At 45.5% G+C, this 26,396-nt stretch overlaps 1 protein-coding gene across 7 annotated transcripts in view; it reads left to right on the top strand.

Annotated features, from left to right (window-relative positions):
• The window catches only part of SRCIN1 (SRC kinase signaling inhibitor 1), a 542,753-nt gene that overhangs the window by 4,242 nt on the left and 512,115 nt on the right, over positions 1 to 26,396 (top strand). For all 7 annotated transcript variants that reach the window (XM_088474595.1, XM_088474594.1, XM_088474598.1 and 4 more), the window contains exon 2: positions 283 to 359. The gene's annotated coding sequence lies outside the window, so the exon portion shown is untranslated. The remainder of the gene's footprint in view (positions 1 to 282; positions 360 to 26,396) is intronic.

The raw sequence follows: 26,396 nt of genomic DNA, 5'->3' as shown, positions 1-26,396 counted from the left end.
TAATAGGATTTCTGCATTTTTGCACATGAACATATGTTATATATATTTTGTGCTTTTTAATTGCAATCAAGAATTGATAAAGTGATGGTTCAGACATCTTTGTCATGTACCAGCACTGACTTCAAACAAGTGTTTGAAATCTACATTTGCATGCGGCATATGTTTTCCCAGACTGGTCATTTGATCTGTGTGCCTTGTTCTGTGTGCCCTACTAGAATTACAGGTGTACCTTTCTCCTTGCAAACTACTCTTCTAAGTCGCTTATTTTTCTTTCTCTGGCAGATTCAAGTTTTGGGAAGAAATTATACATTTTTGCAAATAGCCGCCCATCTGACCCGATCTGTCATCCACTTTACCTGGTGAGTAATCTGTAACCGGCTTTTAAATACCACCTTATATTACTGCAAGAAGTCATATAATTGAGTATTGCACAGAAGAAGTGCCAGGTACTGTGTACTACAAATACAGCAATATATTATATTCATGCTAAGGAATAGTAGCTACGTTTGTGCACTGAAACTGTTCAAGTGAATAGAATAAACAGTGTATCTCTTCTGGTTGTCATTTAGTATGATTTAATTTGTGCTACTGCTCTAATTTTGCCAGATAAGATCTGACGGTGCTGTAAGATGTTTGCCTCTTAACATCTTGGTTCAGCCTGAAAAGATTCTCTGTGTGTCTTTTCATGCATTGGAATTGTGGTACTTTAATATTCCCAAATGTGACTATTGCTTTTTCACAATGGAGCCTGTCATTTTTGGCTTGATCCAATATTTATGTGAATACAGCCTATCCATTCTCTGGGAACTAGTGACATCACTGAGTAATGCTAGTCATGAGTACATTGTACCTCAGTGATGTCACAGGTTTGTATGGAATATTGCCTAAACCTGCATGCTGTATGTCTTCACTGTATGTAAACAACAGCTTCACTTTGGTAAAATTACTTTTTAAAAAAAAAAAAAAATATTGTTTTGAAAACAAATATTGAAACATTAGGGGTACAGAAAGCAAAAAAAAAAAAAAAAGGATAGAAGGGGGGGGGGGAGTAGGGGAGGATTACAGGCAGGATTTGGGGACAGACGCATGGCCAGACATGTACATGTTCAGGATATTGGACCTCATTCAGAGTCGGTCGAAGCGGCCGCACGGTCGTACGCCACCGATGTTCGCTATACTGCGCATGCGTAAAGTTCGCAATGCGCGTGCGCAAACTAGCCGCTACGATCAGAAATTTCTCTCTCCTTGAACACAGCCAGGTCGGTAGTTTGAGTGACAGATGGAGGCGTTTGTGGGTGGTAACAGGGGAAGGTGCTTGAAAACGGGGGAGTGGAGATCCGAACGCAGGCGTGCCTCATTATGCGAACGGCGTTTTATGGGAGTGCATACGGATTATGGGAGTGCATAATTAGCAAAGTAGCGACATGGCACATGTGACATGGGAGGTTTTTACACTGTCATGATCGTAGAGCTTAAGAGAGGGTATGGTCAACCTTAAGCTCTACGTCCAGTTCCGATGGTTCCCGATGGTCTCGATTAATCCTTATATGCCCAGAGATGATGTGCAATGCGTACGAGAAGGGGACGTATTTTTTTGAATTCCGGCCGCTTCCTCCCCTTGGTCGGCCAGCTACCGATCCGAACTTAGGGACACAACTTGCGAGGGAATCATTTGCATATCCGGCCCCTTTTCCCGTACGACCGTGCGGCCGCTTAGACCGACTCTGAATGAGGTCCATTATGTCATCCATAACAGTGGGCAACCTTATGTTCTGTCATGTTGGGAAGGGTTATTTAAAATAACAGGAATGGGCACAGTAATTTTAAACCCAACTAGTGCATAGTCCTCTCCATCTACAACTTAAATGTGTCGCAAAAAAACAAATACAGTTGATGATCACTCATTTGAGTTAGAATACAATATATATACACATATACACAGTGGCAGACTGAAGCATGAAGGGTCCACAGGGGAATGCAAGAATAGAAGTCCACAAAGGGGTGTGGCCAGTCACTGGAGGGGGTGTGGCCAACTATAATCTGAAAAAGTATTGCTATAATTTAGGACCCTTTTATATATAAAAATAGGAGGGGTCATTGGAGGCAGCACAGTGTTTGCTATGGAGGGGCCAGAGGGATAGTACAAACAGCAGAGAGGTAGTGTTTGGTATGGAAGGGTCAAAGTATGCAGGGGTCAGGGAGGTATCTGCAGGGAGATTGTGTTTGGTAAGGCGGGGTCGGGGTAAGTGCAGATAGGTAGTGATGAGTGCATCTACATTATAGCACATTGTGGTGCCCACACATAATACCACACTGCACTGCCTACATATTATGCCACACTATAGTGCCCCACACATTATACCACATGTAGTGTCAACACATGCCACTCTATAGTGCCCCCCACTTTATACCACACTATAGTGTCCCCCACATTATGCCACACTGTAGTGCCCACACATTATACAACACTGTAGTACCCACACATTATGCCACACTATAGTGCCCCCCACAATATACCACACTGTAGTGTCCCCCATGTTATGCCACACTGTAGTAGTCACATATGCCACCTGTAGTGCCCACATATTATGCCACCTGTAGTGCTCACACATTATGCCACACTGTAGTACCTGCACATTATGCCACACTGTAGTGCCCACATATTATGCCACCTGTAGTGTCCACATGTTATGCCACACTGTAGTACCCACACATTATGCCACACTGTAGTGCCCGCACATTATACCATACTGTAGTGCCCAGATATTATGCCACCTGTAGTACCTCCCCACAGTATGCCACACTGTAGTGCCCGCACATTATGCCACACTGTAGTGCCCACACATTATGCCACACTGTAGTGCCCACACATTATACCACACTGTAGTGCCCGCACATTATACCACACTGTAGTGCCCAGATATTATGCCACCTGTAGTACCTCCCCACATTATGCCACACTGTAGTACCCGCACATTATGCCACACTGTAGAACCCGCACATTATACCACACTGTAGTGCCCAGATATTATGCCACACTGTAGTGCCCACACATTATGCCACACTGTATTGCCCACACATTATGCCACACTGTAGCCACAGCAGCCTCCTGGCAGAGCAGCAGTCACAGCCTCACAACAAGTCATTCCCATGATGCTGCTCTGCTGCTGATCTCCATGGGTTAGAGGAGCATGTGATGGGCTCCTCCAATCAGAGCTCAACACATGCTTCTTTGACCCCTCTACAGAGACTGCTGGGATTTATTACCCAGTAGGGCAGTGCTGAGTTTGACTGTAGTGTGCTTGGGTCCTAAGTGTATAGGTGCCAGCCAGATCAATCATAGCCTTGATGACTGCTCGGCAAGCAGAGCTCTGCACTGCAGCCTGCTATAGCGAACAGCTCTGTAGGCCCCATCCTCCTGCGATAGAGTGCCTTCCTACAAATCAGTGGGGCCCACTGGGGATTTAACCGATCGTCCAGTCCGACTCTGTGTATATGACAGCGGGGGGTTAGGAGGAGTTTACAATCTATGGGGTCTATTTATCAAGCAGTGAAAAGTGTGGAGAAGTGGACCAGTGAATAAGTTGCCCATAGCAACCAATCAGCTACTACCTTTTATTTTATAGACTGTACTTGATAAATGCTACTTCAAAGCTGATTGGTTGATTTGGGCAACTTCTCCACTGGTTCACTTCTCCACACTATGGGCCAGATTCAGAGCCGGACGCTCTTTCAGAGCGCTCGCTCTGAATCGGTGCCCTCCCTCTCTTTTTTTAGAGCGGCCTCCTGGCCGCTCGCATAGCTGTGGGTGACCACCCACAGCTATAGCGAGCGGCCACAAAGATGGTCGCGATGGTCAAGACCAACGCGACCATCGGGCTTGCGACGAGACCCTTGTGGTAGGGTCTCGTCTGCTGCAAGCCCTGGAGTGCTTTTGGCTCTATCAGAGCCAAAAGCACTCCCACTGACATCACTTGTGATGTCAGTGGGGCCGGCCCCAGACGGTAGGCATTCCCATGGGAACGCCTCCGTCTGGCCAGCCACGCCTCGGCACGCCCACCAAAGGGGGCGTGCTGTCACTCAACATCGACAGCATAGCGACGGCTTGCCCGTCACTATCCGGGTCTCGCACATGCGCACAACGGAGCCGGGTCCATCGTGCGCATGCGCACTGACCCAACATGGACCTGCTTGCGAGCGGGTCTGAATCAGGCCCAATAAGCGGTATCCAATTAGCCCCAAACATTGTTCGGGCGCTAATTGACCCCTGCGATCGTCAAAAAACAGGGATTTTTCGACAATTATCGACCATGTTTTTTTTTCACCCTATCCTATTATTTTGGTCAAATTAATAGGATAGTTTTCTCGAAAACACATAGGTGCCGCGATAAGCTCATGACCTATGTGTATTCTCCTTTTTTCAGGTGAAAAAATGGCAATTATCATGGCTTATTTTTCGGGACACATCAGGTCTCGAAAAAAAACCCCGATAAGTGCCGACATCAGGCCAACTTTGGGGCTAATTGGATAGCCCCGGGCGAGGTAATTAGCCACGGTAATTTACCGCGGCTAATTGGATTCCCCCCTATATTGCCTACCACATGTACACACATACACATAAACACAAATTTTTGTTGGGAGCCAATTAACCTACCAGTATATTTTTGGAATCCAATTCCCTAATCACCCGCACTTGCTGATTCAATTAGAGGGGTGCATTAAGACCCAGAAGTGGACTTTTCGTTGCAGCTTCAGGAGCTGCAATGAAAAGGCAACCTCTGGGATTTAACATGCAGGGAAAACCCATTGATTCCGGATTTACATAAATTATAAGTATAAAAATAGTTTTTCTAGTTTTCTCACAAATTATGCATTTTTTCTATTTTTATGTATTTAGAGAGACAGTGGAGCTAATAGTGTATGGGGTGTATACACACACTTGGCTCTGGTCACACCCACACAGCACTGGTTACAGCTCCTCCCCTTCTCAGTATAGGCCCTTGAACATTTTCAGCTCCAGGCCCATATGGCCCTTAATCTGGCCTTGAAAATGTGACCTTTCTACCAAAGCTGAGTGACATCACAAAGGATGTTTATTATGTAAGAGGTTACATTGTCAGTATACCATGCATGTATGTTGCCATTGCTATCTATTTATAATGTCTTTATAATCTATCTATCTATATATCATTTAGGTTAACATAAGCTTACATTACAAGGTCAGTAGACATATTAACAAATACAGTTGATAATTAACCGTTTTCTAGAAAGTCACAAAATCAGCCTATTGAGATCTATCTATTTTTAGGTTAAAATAAGATGACATTACAAGGTCAGTAGATATATTTACAGATACAGTTGACAACTGACAATTCTAGAGCAAGTCACATGATCAGCCTATTAAGGTTATTATCACATTTAATTTCACTCTGTCTGTCTGTCTATCTAACATTATTATCATATACAACATTTAGGTTAAAGTAAACATACCTTACATTGTGAAATTATATATCAGCACATACAGTTAATAACTGAGAGTTCTCTACAAAATGGTGACCTTTCTACCAAAGCTTTGAGACATCACAAAGGCTTTTTATGATGTAACAAGTCACATGGTCTGTATACTGAGGTGCAAAATCACCTCCTGCATGTATGTATCTATCAGTCAATATTTTTTTTCATATAACACTTAGGTTAAAATAAGAATAACTACTTACATTGTGAGATGTCATATCAGCATATAGAGTTGATAACTGTCAGTTCTCTACAAAACATTAATCCCAGCCTAATTACTCGTAATTGAATAGCTGCGGACATATCCCCCAAATTACTTCTATGTTTCTTCCTTATACTTAATACATTGCTTTCTTTTCTGCTCTTTTGTGGATTTTTGTTTTTTTTTGCCATGTTTTCATAGGAGCAGACAACAGTGTGTTGTTGTTACCATGGAATAAATAACAAAGCTGCTCTCTGGAAACAATAGCATCCAGCACTATTGCTTTATCTTTGTCTGTTCAAACAAAGATAAAGCAATGCCTTTAGAAAAAGTTGTAGTGGGTATGTATAAGGCAATAAATAACTGTAATATGAAGGTGAAAATCCCCCCTAAGAATAAAAAAAAACAAAAAACTAGAATTGATGTTAGTATTCCACAGCACTTGCTATTCTGTTTCTATGCTTTGTTGACCCCAGCATCCAGCGAACGTTTGCTGAAAACATGTGAACAGGGTCGTCAATTTTGTTTAATTTATTATTCCACCTAAAGTATGTATGTTAGAAAACAGTTTGGTTTAATAATGTTGGGTGCAGTACGACAGTCTGATTTCATCCTTGAACCTGTATGGGAACCATTTGCTGTGGCTTCTATACTCAGGAATTGGAACAGTGTTTATAATGAAGCAGAAACTCCACATATTTACTAAAGTGCGGGTTTCTAGAAGATAATAGCTAGAATCTGAACCGTTGCTATGGGCAGCATCTCCACTTCTAAAAACCCACACTTTAGTAAATACACCTCCCGAGACTGCAATAGAAACTAGATAGATCAGACATGTCATGTGATCATACTCAACATTTTTTATTTTACATGTTTGTTTAGTAAATCATTTAAGACCAGATGCTAAATCTCATCCAATAGAGATGCAAATTAAAAATCTTAACTTGCACTAAAAATAAAAATATATTTAAACTATGGGGTAAATGTAATAATCTTTGCGTTTCAGGTACCCATGTATTTTCAGTGCTTTAGCTACTAGATTTAAAGTGGCAATAATTTAAAAAGCAAAACCAACTAGGTGGCAAAATTGGCTAAATATTTTGGATGCCTGCAACTCACAGGCTATTACATTTACCCCTACATTATTTATGAAGCGAAATAACTGTAATACTTTATTTGTTTCATCTTTTCTAACTGCTTGGTTTAGCTTTATTATGCCTTAAATGAATCATTTTTGTGAAAAGACATTGTTACTGTTTTTTACATATGACACATTTGTGTATTTGTTTTTTTTACACAGTGTTATTGAAATATATTAGCAAAACACAAAAGACACTTTAATGTGAACTTAACTATTGCAAAATTAATGCCAAGGGATAGTATGAGACTCAAAAACATAGAAACAAATGTAAAATATATAATTAGGAATCTAATACATCGATGTGAAATTACTTTAGATGTCATGGAAAAGAACAAAAAGACAAATAAAAAAAAAAGACAACAGCAACGGGGAACACAAAGGAAGGAAAGAAGGGGAATGGGGGGATTTAAAAAATGTGAGCAGTGAGACCAACCATTACCAGCGCATGTCAATAAAAGAGATCATGTAAGGGAAGCATTAAAGGGAGAACGAAAAATCCACCATCGAGTGGTGCCTGGACCAATTAGGGAGTTTGTTTACTGAGGAGATTCTTTGATTTCTAGCTAGGGCAACCAGGTAGAGCAAAAATCTGTATGTCTTCCTGTAGCCATACTACGGGCTTTGCAGCATTATTTAGATGTCTAAGGAGAGATTTCTTGTAAGCACTAGCTTTGGACAGTCCTAACATATATGTAAAATCTCCCAATGCCATTTTACACTTCCAACACTCACGCAAAATACTTTGATACATTTTATGAAGTAAGCCTGGGTATCTATACCATCGAGTTAGAACCTTAGAAGGTCTCAAGGGTAGCAGTACTTAATGAGCTGGCATAAGTGTTTGGCAATATCAGATGTGCAATCCAAACCATGTAAATCATTTTCCCATTTTAAGGTGTAGGAGGTTAAAATGTGGAATAGATTCTGAATAATAAGTATGTATAATAGAAATATTGAGGGTAGGAAACACCTGCTTTTGGCCCTGATTCTAAATGTTGGGGCATGAAGACCTGGAGAGAATTCTGATTTGAGCAGAAAGGACTTTAAAGGAGAAATGATTGAGGTTATATTGGGCAGGAACCTCAGTTTATCCAGCACCATAGAGTAGGGGTAAACGTGGGGTGGACCAGAGGAAGTAATTTCGGTAGCCATGGGGCAATCTCTATGGGATATGGGAAACAGTATTCCTCCAAATACTGTCATGTTTAAATTTGGGTTGGGACCTACCCCACACACACGTACATATAATACATTCTATTGTTTGAAGCTAATTTGGGGGGATGTGAAGTGGCAAAGTCTGTAGTAAAATATAATATTTTTGGTAAAGTATTAATTTACTAGTTTAATTCTCCCCAGCCAACAGAGTCATTGAGACTGGCACTTAAGGTAATCAGCTCGAATGGTCTGCAATAAAGAGATGAAATTAGTTACAGAAAAGTTGAGCGATATCTTTAGTTATCTTAACTCCGAAGTATTTAAATAAATGGGTTGCCAGGTGAATTCACAGGCTTGGTTTAGACTGTCAGTTGGGTTCATAGTGACAGATTTTGCAAAGTTTATATTAAAATTCAACAGCTTGCCAAATATGTTGAATTTGAAAACCAAATTGAGAAGCAACATGACCAGGTTACAAATCAGGGATAACAGGTTGTCTGAGAAAAGTTCTACCTTATGTTCCTGGCCAGCTAAACAGATTACGGAGATGTTAGGATTCAATCTAATGGAGATGCTAGGATTCAATCCAGAGCCTCCATATACAATACAAACAGCAGGGGCAACAATGGGCACCCAGTCTGGTGACATTTTTATGTGAAAGGCTCCTGAAAGAGTACCATTTATCATAATTCTCTCAAAGGGAGAATAATATAGGGCAAAATAATAAATCCACAGGTACACGCTGGACTAGACACAAACTGGAGGTGACACAAAAGGTAAGCTGGAGAGTCTTGGCAAGACACAGGCACAGGGTAAGGATGAACACAGGAACAGGGCAGAATCCAGCAGGACACAGTGGACTGAGACTGGGAGCAAAAGGGATACAACGGCAGGATACTGGACACGGAACAAAGGTCAGGAAGCGAGGAATTGTACAGCGTGCAGCGATCATGTGAACACTAGGAACGAAACTTAGTAATATCACCGGCAGGCAGGAACTGACGAATCCCTAATGAAGGGAGAGGTCTCCAGTGATTGGTCCATCAGGCTGAGGTCAGGTAACGAGACTACCAACAGGTGAGTAGCTGCACATAGCAGCCAGAGTCCAGGTAGCTAGGATAGCAACTGAGAGCCAATCAGGCAGAGAGCCGCAGCGGCACATGTAACAGTACCCCCTTGAGGGTGGACTCCGGACACCCCCAACAGGACTAAGAGGAACTGAAAACAAGAAAACAAATGGACAAGGCAGTCTCATGTAACAGTGTGAGCCAGATGCAGGGAAAGCTTGCACCCAAAGTTTTTCCTATGCTCATGCGTCCCAATGGCTAGCACCGGGAAATGCAGATAAAAATTAAATGGATCGATCAGGCACTAGGTGTGTAATGCAATGTCACATAGACCATTTACACTGCACTTCTGCGCTGTTGCAATTTATAAATGTGTAAAGAGCAATGTGGTCACGGGGATGAGGTCTGACCGAGTGTATGTCAGAATTTTGTGACCATGTCTGGCTTATTTATCTGCCACTCTATGAAGTAGAATTAATCTCCACCACACCTCCACAAAAATATATATATAAATATTATGACAGAGGAGTGTAAAAACTGTGTGTTGTGTTTCCTTAAATATAAAAACAATTGTTCAGGACAATTGTAAGGCAATGTACTAGTTCTTTCTTATCAAACAAAGGTTTCCTACTGAGAAATATGGAGCAATCATTTTGCTCTAGTTGTGGCTTTGTTCATATTGCCTTAAGCCAGTATGTACAAATAAACTGTACCTTTAAATGCGAGTTAACAAAATGTGCCACACACAAATGCACCATGACACATGCTTTCAATACAGTATCACTACTGGTCCATGTTGAGAATTGAAAAATATATAACTGTATTTAACAGTGTGTTTGTATTTCCAATTATTGTAAGTTACAAAAAATACCACATCCTATCCAACAGAGATTTGTGGTTGTCTGTTGAATGTGACTCCTTGCATTGGGAGTAAAGCTGAGTACACAACATAAAAGAGCTAAAAAGCCAATTTGGCTTGAGTATATGATAATGTGTACACTGCACATGTGGCCAGGGCCGGCTCTTGGGATGTTCGACCAGTGCGGTCGAACAGGGGCGCCACCCCATAGAGGACGCACCCCTCCCAACATTCCGATTTCAGAGGGACAGCACTGTCCTGCTGTTCCACCCATGGGCAGAAGTGTCCCGCAGATGGTCTGGTCTGGAGGTTGGGCGGTATCAGGCCCCTTAGTAGCTGAATGGATGCTGCGCGCATGCGTGCGTCCATTTAGTGCCGGGAAAGGGCTTTTTTACCCATCAGGCACAGGGTGCGGCTTCCCCTGGAGTCGGCTCTGCCTGTGGCTAACGGTTGGGCCAAAACTAGTGTCACCTATGTGGAGTGCTGCACAACATCCGTCGGATCAGAAGGTAAATTATCTGGCTGAAAATTTAGTGTGTATGAAATTCCGACATCTGACTCCAATTCTTGTTGATAGTTCATATTAATAAGCCACCTTTGTGGGCTGCTGACACTGTAACATAGCGTTTCGCATGCAGATACACCCGCAGTCGCACACAGAATATAGGCATGCCGCATGTCATTTTAGTCAGCAGAAGCTGCTTATACTTTCTATTTGCACTGCGAATAAGACAAATTTGAAGGTAAAAATTCTAACTAAAAGACGCTCGGCGCCACCGAGTAACACACGCTATGTGTAGCGCATGAACGTTAGATGTATGTGGACACATCTGTACGTAAATATAGGCACCAGATCACATAACTGCATTTGCGGTTTTACACTTTTGCGGTTAATAAATGACGCTGAGTGATTCAAAGTGAGTGTATCACAATATCGGGGAACTTTCTGGGTAACATAGGAATCTCCAAATGACATTAAATATATGCCATTGATAGGTTAGATTGGCTATTAGCTGGGATACAACAGAAAAAGTGGTGCGCTAATTCAAGCAGAGGCCCTGATTCAGACCCGGTCGCTCTGACAGAGCGCTCGCTCTGAATCAGGGCCGGGCTTTTTTTTTTTTTTTAGAACGGCCTCTGCTTTTGTTTGATGTGACCATCCACAATATCCTGCTGCCTCTGTTTGATGTGACCATCCAATATCCTGACCACCCACTGCTACAGCGAGCTGCCATGATGATGGTTGCAATGGTCAAGACCATCCCGACCATTGGGCTTGCGACGAGACCCTTGTGGTAGGGTCTCGTGGCCGTAAGCCCCAGAGAGCTTTCGGCTCTAACAGAGCCGGAAGCTCTCCACTGACATCACTTGTGATGTCAGTGGGGCCGCCCCCAAACGACAGGCGTTCTCATGGGAACGCCTCCGTTTGGGCAGCCATCCCCCCGGCCCGCCCACCAAAGGGGGCGAGCTGTCACTCAACATCGACAGCTCACCCCCTTTGTTGCGAGACGCGGAGAGACGGAGTGCCCGTCGCTATCCGGGTCTCGCGCATGTGCGTGCGCATGCGCTCTGGGCCACTATCGACCTGGTTGCGAGCACTCATCGCTTGCGACCGGGTCTGAATCAGGCCCAGAGATCAATAGTAGATCACTGGGAGCTGACACAGGGGGATTCCTGCCTGAATATCCCCAAAACAGAACAGAAAATAAAGAATATGTGTCTGCGCCTGGGACTACTAAATAAATACAATTACTAACTATAAACATCAGCTATAAGCCGTTTTAATTCAAAATATCAAAGAACAAAAATGTATAAAAATACACAGAACTGCAGTTCCTGAAATAGATACCAAATTGGTTACATAGCATGCATAATGTAGCACAAATAAAAAACAACAATATGGATCTGATGTTAATCTCATAGAGGAATATGCTGAAAAAAATATATATCTCACCGCAAAAAAGTCCCATAAGAATATTGTAAACGATGATAAAAATAATCCTTATACGATAATGAACACAGAGGCCCTCATTCAGAGGCAGTCGCAAGAAGAGATCGCTCTCTCTGAATGAGGACTGCCGCTTCTTTTTTTTAGTGCGGCCTCCTGGTCGCCAGGGTGATGGTCGCTATGGTCAGGACCATCGTGACCATGGGGCTTGCGACGAGACCCTAAGGTTGGGTCTTGGCAAGCGCAAGCCCTAGGGAGCTCCCTGCTCTGATCGAGCAGGAAGCTCCCCACTGACATCATGGCTGATGTCAGTGGGGCCGCCCCCAAACGGCAATCGTTCCGTCGGGAACGCCTCCGTTTGACCGACCACCCCCCCTGCCTCCCAAATGGGGCGAGCTGTCAATCACCATCGACAGCTCGCCCCCTTTGGTGCGAGACCTGTAGCGACGGAGCGCCCGTCGCTAGCCGGGTCTCGCGCATGCGCTCTTCGGAGCCGGCTCCGACATGCGCATATCCAGTGGGCAAACATCGACCCGGTTGCGAGCGCTCAGCGCTTGCGACCGGGTCTGAATAAGGCCCAGAGTCTTTATCCTGAATAGGAGATTGCTGTGATCCCTCAATAGTGAAAGGGTCACTCACCACTCCAATTGAGACAGTTTGGTGATGGATTACAAGATCCCAAATGATGTTTTGAAGCGTGGTGACCTGGCGTCAGTAATCCTGTAATGGTCCCAGGAAAACTGACCGGGCACAGTGAGAGCCTGGGGGGAAAGCCGCAGCAGCTTTAACCACGTGGATCCACCACGATGTCACCCAGACAATTTCATGTTTTACATGAAAACTGAATTTTATTTATCAAATGAGTTGCAAAATTAATAGAACATATAGGGCCTGATTCAGACCCACTCGCGAGCGGCTGTCCGCTCGCAAGTGGGTCGATGGTGTGCACTGCGCATGCGCACGACGGAGGGAGCTCCGTCGTGCGTATGCGCGAGACGCGACGAGCGAAGGACTTACCTTCGCTCGTTGTGTCTTATCAAAGGGGGCGTGCTGTCGATGTTGATTGACAGCACGCCCCCTTTGGTGGGCGTGCCGGGGGCGTGCCTGCCAGACAGAGGCGTTCCCAAGGGAACGCCTGCCGTCAGAAGCCGGCCCCACTGACATCACTAGTGATGTCAGTGGGAGTGATTTTGGCTCTGATAGAGCCAAAATCACTCCTGGCCTTGCGGTTGAAAAACTCAACCGCAGGCTTCTGTTCGCACTGGCGATGGTCAAGACCATCGCGACCATCATCCTGCACGCTCGTATAGGCTGTGGGTGGTGACCCACAGCTATACGAGCGTCCAGGAGGATGCTCCATAGTTATGGAGGTGGGCCCTGATTCAGAGCGAGCGCTCTGGTCAGAGCTTCCGGCTCTGAATCAGGGCCATAGTCAAGACAAGGTTAGAAATAATGACTTTTATTTTAAATAATAATTTTGTCCTTCAAACTTTACTTTCGTGAAAGAAAGCTCCTTTTGCAGCAATTACAGCACTGCAGATCTTTGTCATTCTAGCTGTTAATTTGTTGAGGTAATCTGAAGAAATTTCACCTCACACTTCCTGAAGCAACTCCCACAAGTTGGATTGGCTTGATGGGCACTTTTTGCGTACCATACGGTCAAGCTGCTCCAGACAACCGCTCAATGGGGTTGAGATCTGGTGACTGCGCTGGCCACTCCATTACATACAGAATACTAACTGCCTGCTTCTTCCCCAAATAGTTCTTGCATAATTTGGAGGTGTGCTTTGGATCATTGTCCTGTTGGAGGAGGAAATTGGCTCCAATCAAGCGCTGTCCACAGGGTATGGCATGGCGTTGCAAAATGGAGTGATAGCTTTCCTTATTCAAAATCCCTTTTACCTTGTACAAATCTCCCACTTTACCAGCACCAAAGCAGCCCCAGACCATAACATTACCTCCACTATGCTTGACAGATGGCGTCAGGCACTCTTCCAGCATCTATTCACTTGTTCTGCATCTCACAAATGTTCTGCTATGTCAGAGATTTTCAACCTTTTTGAACTCGCGGCATACCGAACAAATTTTTAAAAGTACCAAGGCACACCATCTGTTCCCCATAAAGAAAAACACGCACATTGGTCCCCACAGGGGAAAATAAAGCACATATAATGGCCTCCACAGAAACCAACAGAGCACATAGGATTCTACATAAAACTAAAATAAAACACATTGGCCCCCATTTACAATAAAAGACAATTACACTGGCCCCCGCAAAAGGCAAAATAATACACATGGTTCCACATAAAAACATAATTACACTGGTACTTCCAGAAAGTAAAATAAAACAAACTGCCCACAAATGAAAAAAAAATCACACTATCCAGAAAGCAAAATAATATAAATTGCCCCCACATAACAAAAACACATTTACACTGGCCCCCACAGACAGCAACATAATACACTTTGCCCCCACATTAAAAAAAACACATTTACACTGGCCCCCACAGGCAGCAACATAATACACATTGGGGATCATTCAGACCCTCTCGCGAGCGAAGAACGCTCGCAAGCGGGTCGATGTTGGGCGAATGCGCATGCGCACGACGGAGGGAGCTCTGTCGTGCGCATGCACGAGACCCGGCGAGCGACGAGGAATACGTCTCACACCAAAGGGGGCGTGCTGTCGATGGTGAGTGACAGCACGCCCCCTTTGGTGGGCGTGCCGGGGGCATGGCTGCCAGATGGAGGCGTTCCCGTGGGAGTCCGGCCCCACTGACATCAGTAATGATATCAGTGGGAGTGATTTTGGCTCTGATAGAGCCAAAATCACTCCTGGGCTTGCGGCAGCGAGACCCTACCGCAGGGTCTCGTTTCAAGCCCTCATCATGGCCGCTTGCTATAGCTGTGGGTGGTCACCCACAGCTATACGAGCGGCCAGGAGGCCGCTCCATTTTTAGGGAGGAGGGCCCTGATTCAGAGCGAGCGCTCTGGTCAGAGCGTCCGGCTCTGAATCAGGCCCATTGTCCCCACATAAAAAAAATCACATTGACACTGACCCCCCACAGACAGCAACATAATACACATTGCCCCCACATAAAAAAACACATTTACACTGGCCCCCACAGACAGCAACATAATACACATTGCCCCCACATAAAAAAACACATTTACACTGGCCCCCACAGGCAGCAACATAATACACATTGCTCCCATAGAAAAAAAAAACATTACACTGGCCCCCACAGACAGCAACATAATACATATAGACCCAATACCTGGAGCTCCCTGTCCCTTGGTAGCGTTACTGGGCAGATCCTTCAGTCCCTCAGTGCCGGTTGGTGCATGCTTTCAGCAGTCACATTTACTGCTCATCAGCAGTGTGAAGTACTGTGCAGATGGGACAGCGACACGGCGTGCGTGACCTATGATGTCACGACGCTGCATCTCCATTGATATGGTCCGGGCAGTGGCTGAGCCACATGGAAGAGTTCAGCGCTGCCCCGGCACAAAGTTAGGGAAATAAATAGAAGCAGCTGTGAGGAGCATCTCCCGGCGGCACATTTGGGAACCGCTCATAGAAAATCGCTGTTCTATGTGATCCAAACACCTCAAACTTCGATTAGTCTGTCCATAACACTTTTTTCCAATCTTCCTCTGTCCAATGTCTGTGTTCTTTTGCCCATATTAATCTTTTCCTTTTATTGGCCAGTCTTAGATATGGCTTTTTCTTTGCCAATCTGCCTAGAAGGCCAGCATCCCGGAGTCGTCTCTTCACTGTAGATGTTGACACTGGCGTTTTGCAGGTGCCATTTAATGAAGCTGTCAGTTGAGGACTTGTGAGGCGTCTATTTCTCAAAATATAGAACCTAATGTACTTGTCTTCTTGCACGGTTGTGCACTGGGGCCTCCCACTTCTCTTTCTACTCTGGTTAGAGCCTGTTTGTGCTGTTCTCTGAAGGGAGTAGTACACACCATTGTAGGAAATGTTCATTTTCTTGGCAAGTTCTCGCATGGAATAGCCTTCATTTCTAAGAACAAGAATAGAGTGTCGAGATTCACATGAAAGTTCTCTTTTTCTGGCCATTTGGAGAGTATAATCGAAGCCACAAATGTGATGCGCCAGATACTCAACTAGCTCAAAGGAAGGCCTGTTTTATAGCTTCTCTAAAGAGCAAACCCATTTTCAACTGTGCTAACATAATTGCACAAGGGTTTTCAAGGGTTTTCTAATCATCCATTAGTCTTCTAACATGCTTAGCAAACACAATGTACCATTAGAACACTGGAGTGATGGTTGCTGGAAATGGGCCTCTATACACCTATGTGTTCCTTTAAAAACCAGATGTTTGCGGCTAGTATAGTCATTTACCACATTAAGAATGTATAGAGTGTATTTCTGATAATTTTAATGTTATCTTCATTGAAAAAAACAGTGCTTTTCTTTTAAAAATAAGGAAATTTCGAAGTGACCCCAAACTTTCGAACGGTAGTGTACATATTTTTTAACAGCATATTCTTCTATGAGATTAACATCAGGTCCATATTGTTGTTTTTTATTTGTGCTACATTATGCATGCTATGTAATCAATTTGGTATCTATTTCAGGAACTGCAGTTCTGTGTATTTTATACATTTTTATACATTGTTGTTCTTTGATATTTTGAATTAAAACAGATTATAGCTGATGTTTATAGTAATTGTATTTATTTAGTAGTCCCAGGCGCAGACACATAGTCTTTATTTTCTATTAGCTGGGATACCTGGCGTTGCATGGGTTGAAGACTGGACCCTGAAGTACACCTGCAGCCTTCATTTTTACCTGGATAACTATGCAAATTAGGCATATTCTCATTTGGAATGGGGTATATTAGGAGCAGACTAATACCCCTTTTACACCGGAGCTAAAACCCGAGTTATTGCAAGGTTAACCCGGGCAGCTTCTTGGTGTAAAAGGGGTGAGGGTTGGATCGCCGAGTCGAGGGACCCGACAATCCAACCCAGGTAAATAGCAGAGTTTAACACTGCTGTGTGTACGGCGCACTCCGGGTCTTGATCACCCGGAGTGAGCCGCATGCCGGCCGAGTGGTCCAGCTTCAGTGGCGCTTGGAGATGACGTCATCTCCAAGCGTCCACTTTCATGCCGGAAAAGCCGGGTCTATGCAGACCCGACTGCAGTGTGAGTGGCGCCGACTCGGGAATATCCCGAGTCGGCGCCAGCTAAATTCTGGGTCTGATCCGGATAGGAACCCTGTTCCAACTCCAGGTCAGACCTGGAATTTTGGTGGAAAAGGGGTATAACTTACAGAACAGAAATCAGTATAGCTTCCAAAACCACAAAAAAAGAACAGAGGGGGCGTAGTAGCTATCGCAGCTGCTAACATGTTAGTAGCTGTGATAGCTGTAATATGGTAATGCAGCAGGAGGCGTCCAGGGACGCAGCATCAGATCATCTGCAATACCTTTGGCCAGCTGAGTGACCTTGCAAGCTGGCATCTGCAGATGAGCAAAAGGCCAGGAAATCTCCGTCAGCCAATAGAGGTTCCGACATCTCCACTCCCCCCCAATGGTGGTGACATGCCTCCATTTTGGGAAACGGAAGCCATCGCCACCCCCTCCCCGACCAAAATTGGCAGCAGACTGTCGCACACAGACTGTCGCTCCCGGACTGCATGTGGGATCGCAGACCCGTGCTGCACATGCGCAGTATGGGTCAGGCGCATGCGCCGATTCATGATAATTGGGAATCCTACATGATCCCTGTCGCTGCATCCGCAGCTGAATCACCTCCTAAAACCACTCTGCAGACCAACATTGAAGACCATGCCTAGCAGGGCTGCCATCGGGGGGAATGCTGGGACTGGAGTCCCATTCCTTGACCGAATGCGGCCCACCCACAGTGGCACTGTGTGGCTGCGATCAAACTCCCCTGCTGTTTGTAATCACCGTATGCTAAGCTTAAGAGATGGCCATCGATGATTCAAAATCATTGATGGTTTATGGTCGATGTTGAATACTCTTACCATTGATGGCAGAAACACACATGTTTCCCACCATCGATGGTAGCTGTGTGGTTGTTTTTGTGTAATTTAAGCGTTTCCTAGTTTTATGGAATTGTGTGACAGTATGTGGCCCTGACAAAGTTCAAACCTAGGCAAAAACCTAATCCTTGTCACACCACACCACCATGTCAAATTTGGTGAAGCTAGGTCAAAAAACTCTGACCGTGCATAAAGGACAAACACATTCTCACTTGTTATATAGGTAATTATACATGACACAAAATAATTGAAATTCTCTCTGCTTTTCAAACATTTTCATATTTATTCCTATTCTGTTTATTAATATACTTTAACATTAGTTTATACAAAGCCGGAATCATGTGGCATCTGTGTAATTCAGTGCCATAGCAGGACACTAATGCACCCTGGGCCGTCTCGCTGGCCCCGCACATGTGATGTCATGATGTTACATAGAAGTGGCCGGGTCCCGGCTGCTTGGTAATGTTCCAGGCACCCTGCAAGTCAAGTACAGGTGCCACCAGGGCAGAGATACTGCCCCCTCTGTTTCGCCACCTGGACAGCAGCACCGCTCGCACAACCCTAATTTTGGCCCTAGTATCATTCCTCAATGGTTGGGAGCAGGGGCGGATTGGGAACTTAAAGTGGCCCTGGAGAGTGGCCTCATTCAAATTTGGTGCTCCAAAACAATCATAAGTTGTGCTAGCAAGCAGCCAACTTAACAGCCATATGATACAATACAAAGAGTAGCTTTGTGTCTGCCATACAGCACAAACAGCATCCCAGCCAAGGGCTATAGTAGGTGCAGAGAGTGCGGCTGCTACATGCACCCTCTCCCTGCACTGAGTAAAACGCCATCTCCTGAGCCCCAGCTTTTCTATTCTCACCAGAGTGCTGCTGCAGGACATCTAGGCCCAGAGCTGATCTAAACTACAGCCATCTCTAGCTGATGCCTGCATGCAATGTGATGTCACAATGCAGGTCACCGCCCTATATAAAGAATGCCCAGCTACTGGCAGCCATTTTGTGGTGACATTTTGTCCTACATTGATACTCTCTGAGTAGTTCCTTTTTTATGTAGGTGACTTTAGATAACGACTACAGATATGAAGTTTGGATTATATCTCCCAATAAGGTCCTAAACAGCAACATTTTTAGAAAAAGAATCTGAATAACAACTTAAGGTAAGGGCTATATAATAAATTTTGGCCTGTCACCCTTACCCCTCCCTTCATTTTACCAGTGGTTTTTAATTTAGAAACAATGGATAAAGCAAATTATTTATCTGATATGACACTGCATGACTTAAGATGGATACACACTTATTCAAGTGGAGGATTCAACTCCAGGCCAGACTGTTAACACAATCCTACTGGAGACCTGGACACAGAGGGCCTGATTCAGAGCCGGACGCTCTGACCAGAGCGCTCGCTCTGAATCAGGGACCTCCTACATGAAAATGGAGCGGCCTCTTGGACGCTCGCATAGCTGTGGGTGACCACCCACATCTATAGCGAGCGTCCATGATGATGGTCGCGATGGTCAAGACCATCGCAACCATCGGGCTTGCGACGGAGACCCTGAGGTAGGGTCTCGCTGCCGCAAGCCCTGGAGTGATTTTGGCTCTATCAGAGCCAAAATCACTCCCAGTGACATCACTACTGATGTCAGTGGGGTCGGCTTCAGACGGTAGGCGTTCCCATGGGAACGCCTCCGTCTGGCAGCCACGCCCCCTTTGGTACGAGACCCGGAGCGACGGCTATCCCGTCGCTAGCCGGGTGTCGCGCATGCGCACGACGGAGCTCCCTCTGTCGTGCGCATGCGCAGTAGGGCACCATCAACCCACTTGCGAGCGTCCTGCGCTCGTGAGTGGGTCTGAATGACCCCCAGATTCCACACCCAGTGTATGCTTACACACCTGTCCAATTTTGCAGCAAATTTCAGACAGTAGGTACAGAGAATGGGGGCCAGGCTGCCTTTGAGTGTTGCTGCAGGGCATCTGCTGCCACTGGCCCACCTGTCTCTGCCTCCATCTCTCTTCATTAACTGATTTATTAGTAAATCATAGCCTTCTGATATACCATGTTGTTTCAGAAACAATTATTATTAGGAAGACTATATAATTTTTTTCATATATATATTTTTCGTATATAATGCTTACTATATGCTAATTACAATTTATTTAATCCTGCATGTCAGCTAAGTAGGTAGATATTAGGTCATTTCCATCAAAATTTGCCCGGGGTGAGGGAATTTGGAAATGTTGCTATTGGGCCCCCATAGGTCTTGCTTGTGATCCCAGTAAACATCTTACAGTGCAAAGAGCATCTCAGTCACCACCACCAGCTTGGTTACTACCATAAAGTACATAGATCAATCCAGGGACTGGCACACATTAAATTGTGCATCCTAGTGACAATACAGCACAAACAGCTACCACCATACAGCAGAGGCTATATCCCATCATCACCATACAGCATCCCAGTGACTGCCATAATGTACAGACAGCATTCCATTGAATGTCATACAGTACATTGAGCATCAAGGTGATGCCATACAGTACATCATAATGGGAGATCACCATACTTGAGTGACCCTTGTTGCCCAATTACTGTTGCATGTTGAACAAAATAAATTACATACATCTACCAGTGAAGCCTACAACCAATCCACCCTGCTGTTTTGGTGTGCATAGTTATTCTAGTCTACATCAGTATTTTAAGTAATTGTGTCCTATAGTTTAGTAAAATTAGCCAGTATTTTGGTTCAATTATTTATTATATAGAGGTATGTTTTCTCGTAATTTGCCACTAGTTAAAGTTATTATTCTGCAGACTATGGGCCTGATTCAGAGCCAGACGCAATTAGCGCTCGCTCGTCCTGAAAATAGGGGTGGCTATTCAAATGAACCGTTCGCTGTTTGCGGTCTGTTCACGCCTCTAGGTCTGAACGAGCGAACAAAACTTGCGGTCGTTTTTTGGGAAACTACGCCCCCTGGCCGCTCGCATCCTACGTCATGTCCGCTATTTATTAGATTAATCGAGTATATCGACCAGGGTATGAGCTGCTCGCTATTCTTGTGGTTGGTTTTTGCTACCACAATTTTGCGAGCAGTTCTGACTATAAAATAACCCAGTGACGTGGTCAATGACACTGCTGTTTTAATTATGCACACCCATAAAACGCCCGTTTTGACCTTTAAGCACGCCTGCGATCGGATCTCCACTCCCCGTTTTCAAGCACCTTCCCCTGTTACCACCCACATATGCCTCTTTCTGTCACTCAAATTTTCAGGCATTCGCTATTTTGCGAGCACATGAATTTCGACCGCACTGACTGGTTCGCGCATGCGTATAACGATCCGTACGCATGCGCAGTTGGGCAAACATCGCTCGGAGCGAACGAGCGGCCGCTTACGAGTGGCTCTGAATCAGGCCCTATAGTACGAGAATGCCAAATTATGTATCCCTGAGTTTGTTTAATCACAATTGTATTTTGATTGCTGGCAATCCAAATAACGTGTGTTTCTGTTAGTTTGATAAAGGGATCTACATATGTGCACTGTGTGATTGGACGATTATGTAATATTTCCCTCACCACATTTATGAGAAAGGAGGAGTCAATTAAATGATGAGGAGGGGAGGTCTTGTTGGCTGGGACCCACTCTGCTAATCCCCAGAGGTGAATCCTCTAGCTAGCTCATTGGTAACCAAGTAGATAGAGCTTTCCTCTCTGTGAGGGCATTTCCCAGCTGCTGGACTTGGGGCGTTTGTTTTCTTCCCTTCAGCAGGGCCAGATTAACAATGGAGCCAATGGAGCCAAGGCCTCCACATAAAAATAGGCATATCATCATTGTAGCATGATGGTGATCAGATGCATCAAATAGTCGTCCATAAATCTTAACTATTAATCACTTAACTGACAAATTCTTTTTCCAAAAACCGCTCCAAAATTGTCGGTTTCTTTTATTATTGAATTAGGTCAAGAACATAATTTTCAACTTATCCATCACTATTTTATTTGAATTTTTTTTTTTTTTTTTTAAAACACAGTATACCATAAAAATAGCGATTTTTATGTTATACTGTAGTGATGGGCATTGACATCTGTACCATCGATAGTTCAACCATCGTTAGAAGCCATCAGTTGTTTAGCGATTGGCCGAGGAGATCTGTGTAGACCACAACTGCCGATGTTTCCTAAACATCGATTGAGAGTTGCCATCGATGGTGCAACATTGATGCCCACCAGCAATGGCAAACTACTTGTTTTCAGTCAGACCATCGATGGTTTGCAAACCGTCGATGGTTGGTTGCCATCCCACATCGATATATATATATCTCGAACATATATATATATATATATATATATATATCGAACATATATATATATATATATATATATATATATATATATAGGGAAAAACAGCGGCACTCTCAGGACTTAAAAAATAAATGAGACTCACGACTCCAAGAGATTAGCGTCCAACGTTTCAGTCGGTGTGACTTTTATCAAGAACGGCAGTGAAGTACAACACATCTTACCTAAATACCCAGTGACATCCCATAATGTCCATGCCCATCTCATCTGCCGCCCGCCCGTGAAACTACGTCATAGGGGCGGGCTCTTCGTTCACTTAATACACGCCGCCTTTCATGACAATTGATTACTTCCTCCCACTCCCGCCTCCAAGACTTTGCCCGTGCTGCTCCTCACCTTTGGAACTCCCTCCCTCTCCCTATCAGACTCTGCACCTCTCTACCATCTTTCAAATGAGCTCTTAAGACCCACTACTTCATTAAAGCCTTCCAGCTCTCATCCTAACTTGCTGCTACATCTTCCTTTCTCCCGGCCCACCCCATTCTGTGTCACTCCTGTTTGTCTTCCCCTCCCTTAAAGAATGTAAGCTCTTTCGAGCAGGGCCCTCTACCCTCTTGTGCTTCTCCCTACTGTAATTTAATTTATCTCTTACTAGCCACTAGGGCAGCTAACACTTGGCTGCTTATGCGGGCATTAATGTCACTAATATAGCAATGTTTATCCATGTCCTGTATTGTATTGTATTGCATTGTAAGTCAATGGTTACTTTTTTGTCTATGTACTTTGTAAGGCACTGCGGAACACTTGTGGCGCCATATAAATAAATGATAATAATAATATACACACACACATATATATATATATATATATATACATATATATACATATATATATATACACATAATACATTTTTATATATATAAATTGTCTGGCCCCTTATAAAAATGGGCGTTATGGGGGATGAAGAGGAGGGGCGGCCGGATATCTAGAACAGCGGTCGGCTACCAGAGCCGCCGCTGCTGTCTCTACATGGCCAGTGATCACTATGTGATCACTGCCGGAGCCGCAGCGGGAGGGTGTCCCGCTGGCGGCCCAGACACATAGCACAGCGGCGGCTTCCAGAGCCCCCGCTGCTACTTCTCAGCCAGTGATCACTATGTGATCACTGCTGTGCCGGAGCCACAGCGGGAGGGTGTCCCGCTGGCGGCCCAGACACATAGCAGCAGCGGCGGCTACCAGAGCTGCCGCTGCTGCTTCTCATTGAAGGGGGTGGGGCCGGCCGGGCTGCCCGATCACTGCTGGCCACAGTGATCGGGTCACAGCAGCAGCTGGGGCTACATGAGCCCTGGCTGCTTCCACTATTGAAGTGGCGCCGGGAGGGGGGTGCCGATTGTGCCCGATCACTGTGGCCAGCAGTGATCGGGAAACACAGGAGGGGGAGCCGCGGGTGTAGAGGGACCAGAAGGTCCCTCTGATATAGGCGGCAGTGGGAAGATTAGCTTCCCATAGCCGTCTAGTGGCCATTTCTGACTGGTCGTATCAGATACGACCATGTCAGGGAAAGCCCAGCCTGGTGTGGTCGTATCTGATACGACCATGCCAGGCAAGTGGTTAAAATGGTATTTCTATTTTTTTCACAAAATTCTGCAACTTTTGTCTTTTTATGTATTTAGGGAGACAGTGGGGCTGAGAGTGTAGGGGGTGGCCACACCCATACAGCACTGGTCACACCCATACAGCACTGGCCACACCCACACAGCACTGGTCGCACCCACACAGCACTGGTCACAGATTCTCCCCTTCTTAATATAAGCCATTGAACATTTACAGCCCCAGGCCCATGTTGCCCTTAATGCAACTCTGCCTGTCAGCCATGTTAGGAGGAGCAAGGCTGCTTATTCTTCAAAGGGGGCAGGACAAGTGATGGAATTTCAGCTGGGGGGCAGAGACATCTGCACAGTACACGACTGTGTTATGTAGCCTATTTGAATGGCTGCACACAGGGAAGTTACACCACTGGGCAATTTAAAAATATTATTTACAGTAGATACAAAATAAAAGCACAAAACAGTACACTGGGAATTACTGGAGAAGCTATGGCCAATCCACCCTTGCGCTCAGCAGTGAGTGTTCAGGGGGCTAACCCTAGTGTAGTTACCACTCAGCAGTGAGTGTTCAGGGGGCTGGCCCCAGTGTAGGTGCCCTCTCAGCAGTGAGTGCTCATGGCTGCCCCCAGTATAGGTGTCGCCTCAGCAGTGAGTGCCCAGACTGCTAACCGCAGCGTAGGTACCCTCTCAGCAGTTTGTCCAGTGTGTTGGGCCCAGAGTAGGTACACTTGTTCACACGTTTGCAGACACTACATGAGTTGGATTACCAGGAGTAGAGGGCACCCAGCTCCAGAGCCTCAAAGTTTGACCAGGTCCTGTAAGGGCAAAGAGGGGAACACATAAACCGACAGCCTATACCCTACCATACTTCCAGCCTGCCTGGCTATATACCCTGGCGTACTTCCAGGGGTCTGTAATACAATGAAATGAAAGATGCTGCAGCCCTCACAGACTACCAGGTGGGTAAACTCCCAGCAGCGCCTCAGACAGCAGCCCCCCAGGTGCATGCACACTCCGGAATTCATCCAGCAGCAGGCATTGCTTGGTCTCCACTGTTGGCTAACTCATGCCCGGTGATGAAAGAGAAGATAATCTCTGGCGGTCTGCAGGCAGGGGAGCGGAAGTGATGGGTGATTTCTGCCGCAGCGACCTGGAGGGGCAGCAGCTGACAATCCCAGCACCCACAGAATAGATCGGCAGGCAGGCAGTCAGTGTATATGTGTGACCCCGGCTTTGAGACGCTGCATGTGCTGCTCACTTCACATCCCTATTTTTTTTTACAAATCAGAAAAATAAATTGTTTACAGTGGCCCCAAAACTGTCCGGCCCAGCGGGAAAACTCCCTGTGAGGTCTATTGCCAATCCGCCCCTGGTTGGGAGCCATTGTCCAAATGATCTAATACAGGTCTCGACAATTTTTTGTAAAATCTAGGAGCCATCTTAAAAGTTTAGAAGCCAGACTGTGACCAAAATAAAAACTTGTATAGACCACCACACATGCCCCTTCAGTGCGCCTCAACCTCCCCATATGCCATTAGACTGCCACATATGCCTCTTCAATGGTCAACAGATTATGCCACATGCCCATACCTGCCCCAGATTCAAAATATGCCATGCAGTAGGGCCCACATTCATATTAGGAAACACAGTAGGGCCCAAATGCACATTATACCACACAGTAGGAACAAATACATGTATTGCCACACATTAAAAACCCAAGTTCACTTTATGCCACAGTATGTCCCAAATGTACATTAATATAATATATATTTTTTAAATAGCTTTTGTACAAAAGTATATGATGGTCCTGAAGAAAGGTGCAGGAGTCTTATTAATTATATTACAGTGCAATGAGGAGCGCAGCTGATTGTGTGCCACACGACGGCTGCTGCTACATACACTATCAGTGATTGCGGAGGGAGAAAAAAAATTGTGGGGTCCTAATCCATTGTTCTGGGTCCCAACAGATATTATGCAGGATGAGGGCAGACAGCAGCTGGCGCAGTACTGGGGGGGGGGGGGGCAAGGAGGGGGTTGGGGGCAGGCAGAACTAAGGGTAGGAAGGGGTGGCAAGGTTAGATAGCAGCTGGCACAGTACTGGGGGGCAAGGATGGGGTAGGGGGTCAGGATAGCAGCTGGGGCTGCCCTGAGGGTAGGGAGGGCGCAAATGTAGATAACAGCTGGTGCAGTACAAGGGGCAGTGAGGGGGCACAGGTAGATAGTAGCTAGGGCAGTATTTGGGGGCAAGGAGGAGGTTAGGGGCAGGCCGTACTGGGGGCAGTGCTGGGACTAGGGAGGGGGTCAGGATAGCAGCTGTGGCAGTACTGGGGGAGGGGGTAAGGGTAGATATCACTTGGGGCAGTGGTTACCTCCTTTGCTCACTGTTGTCCGCCTGCAGTTCCTTTCTGCCTCGTGCAGTGTCCACCTCAGGAGCGCTTGCTGCTAGAGGGTGATGCCGCTCTCATTAAAGGAACCTGCTGCCTCTACCTCAGCCTGCAAGAACCGGGCTCCTCTCTGCTGCTGCTGCCCAGCCTATACTGCCTTCTGGGTGAGCAGGCAAGTC

This window comes from Taudactylus pleione, unplaced genomic scaffold, assembly GCF_031769625.1.
Source record: "Taudactylus pleione unplaced genomic scaffold, aTauple2 ptg000155l, whole genome shotgun sequence".
Classification (NCBI taxonomy): Eukaryota; Metazoa; Chordata; class Amphibia; order Anura; family Myobatrachidae; genus Taudactylus; species Taudactylus pleione.
This window is presented reverse-complemented; position numbering and strand designations above follow the sequence as displayed.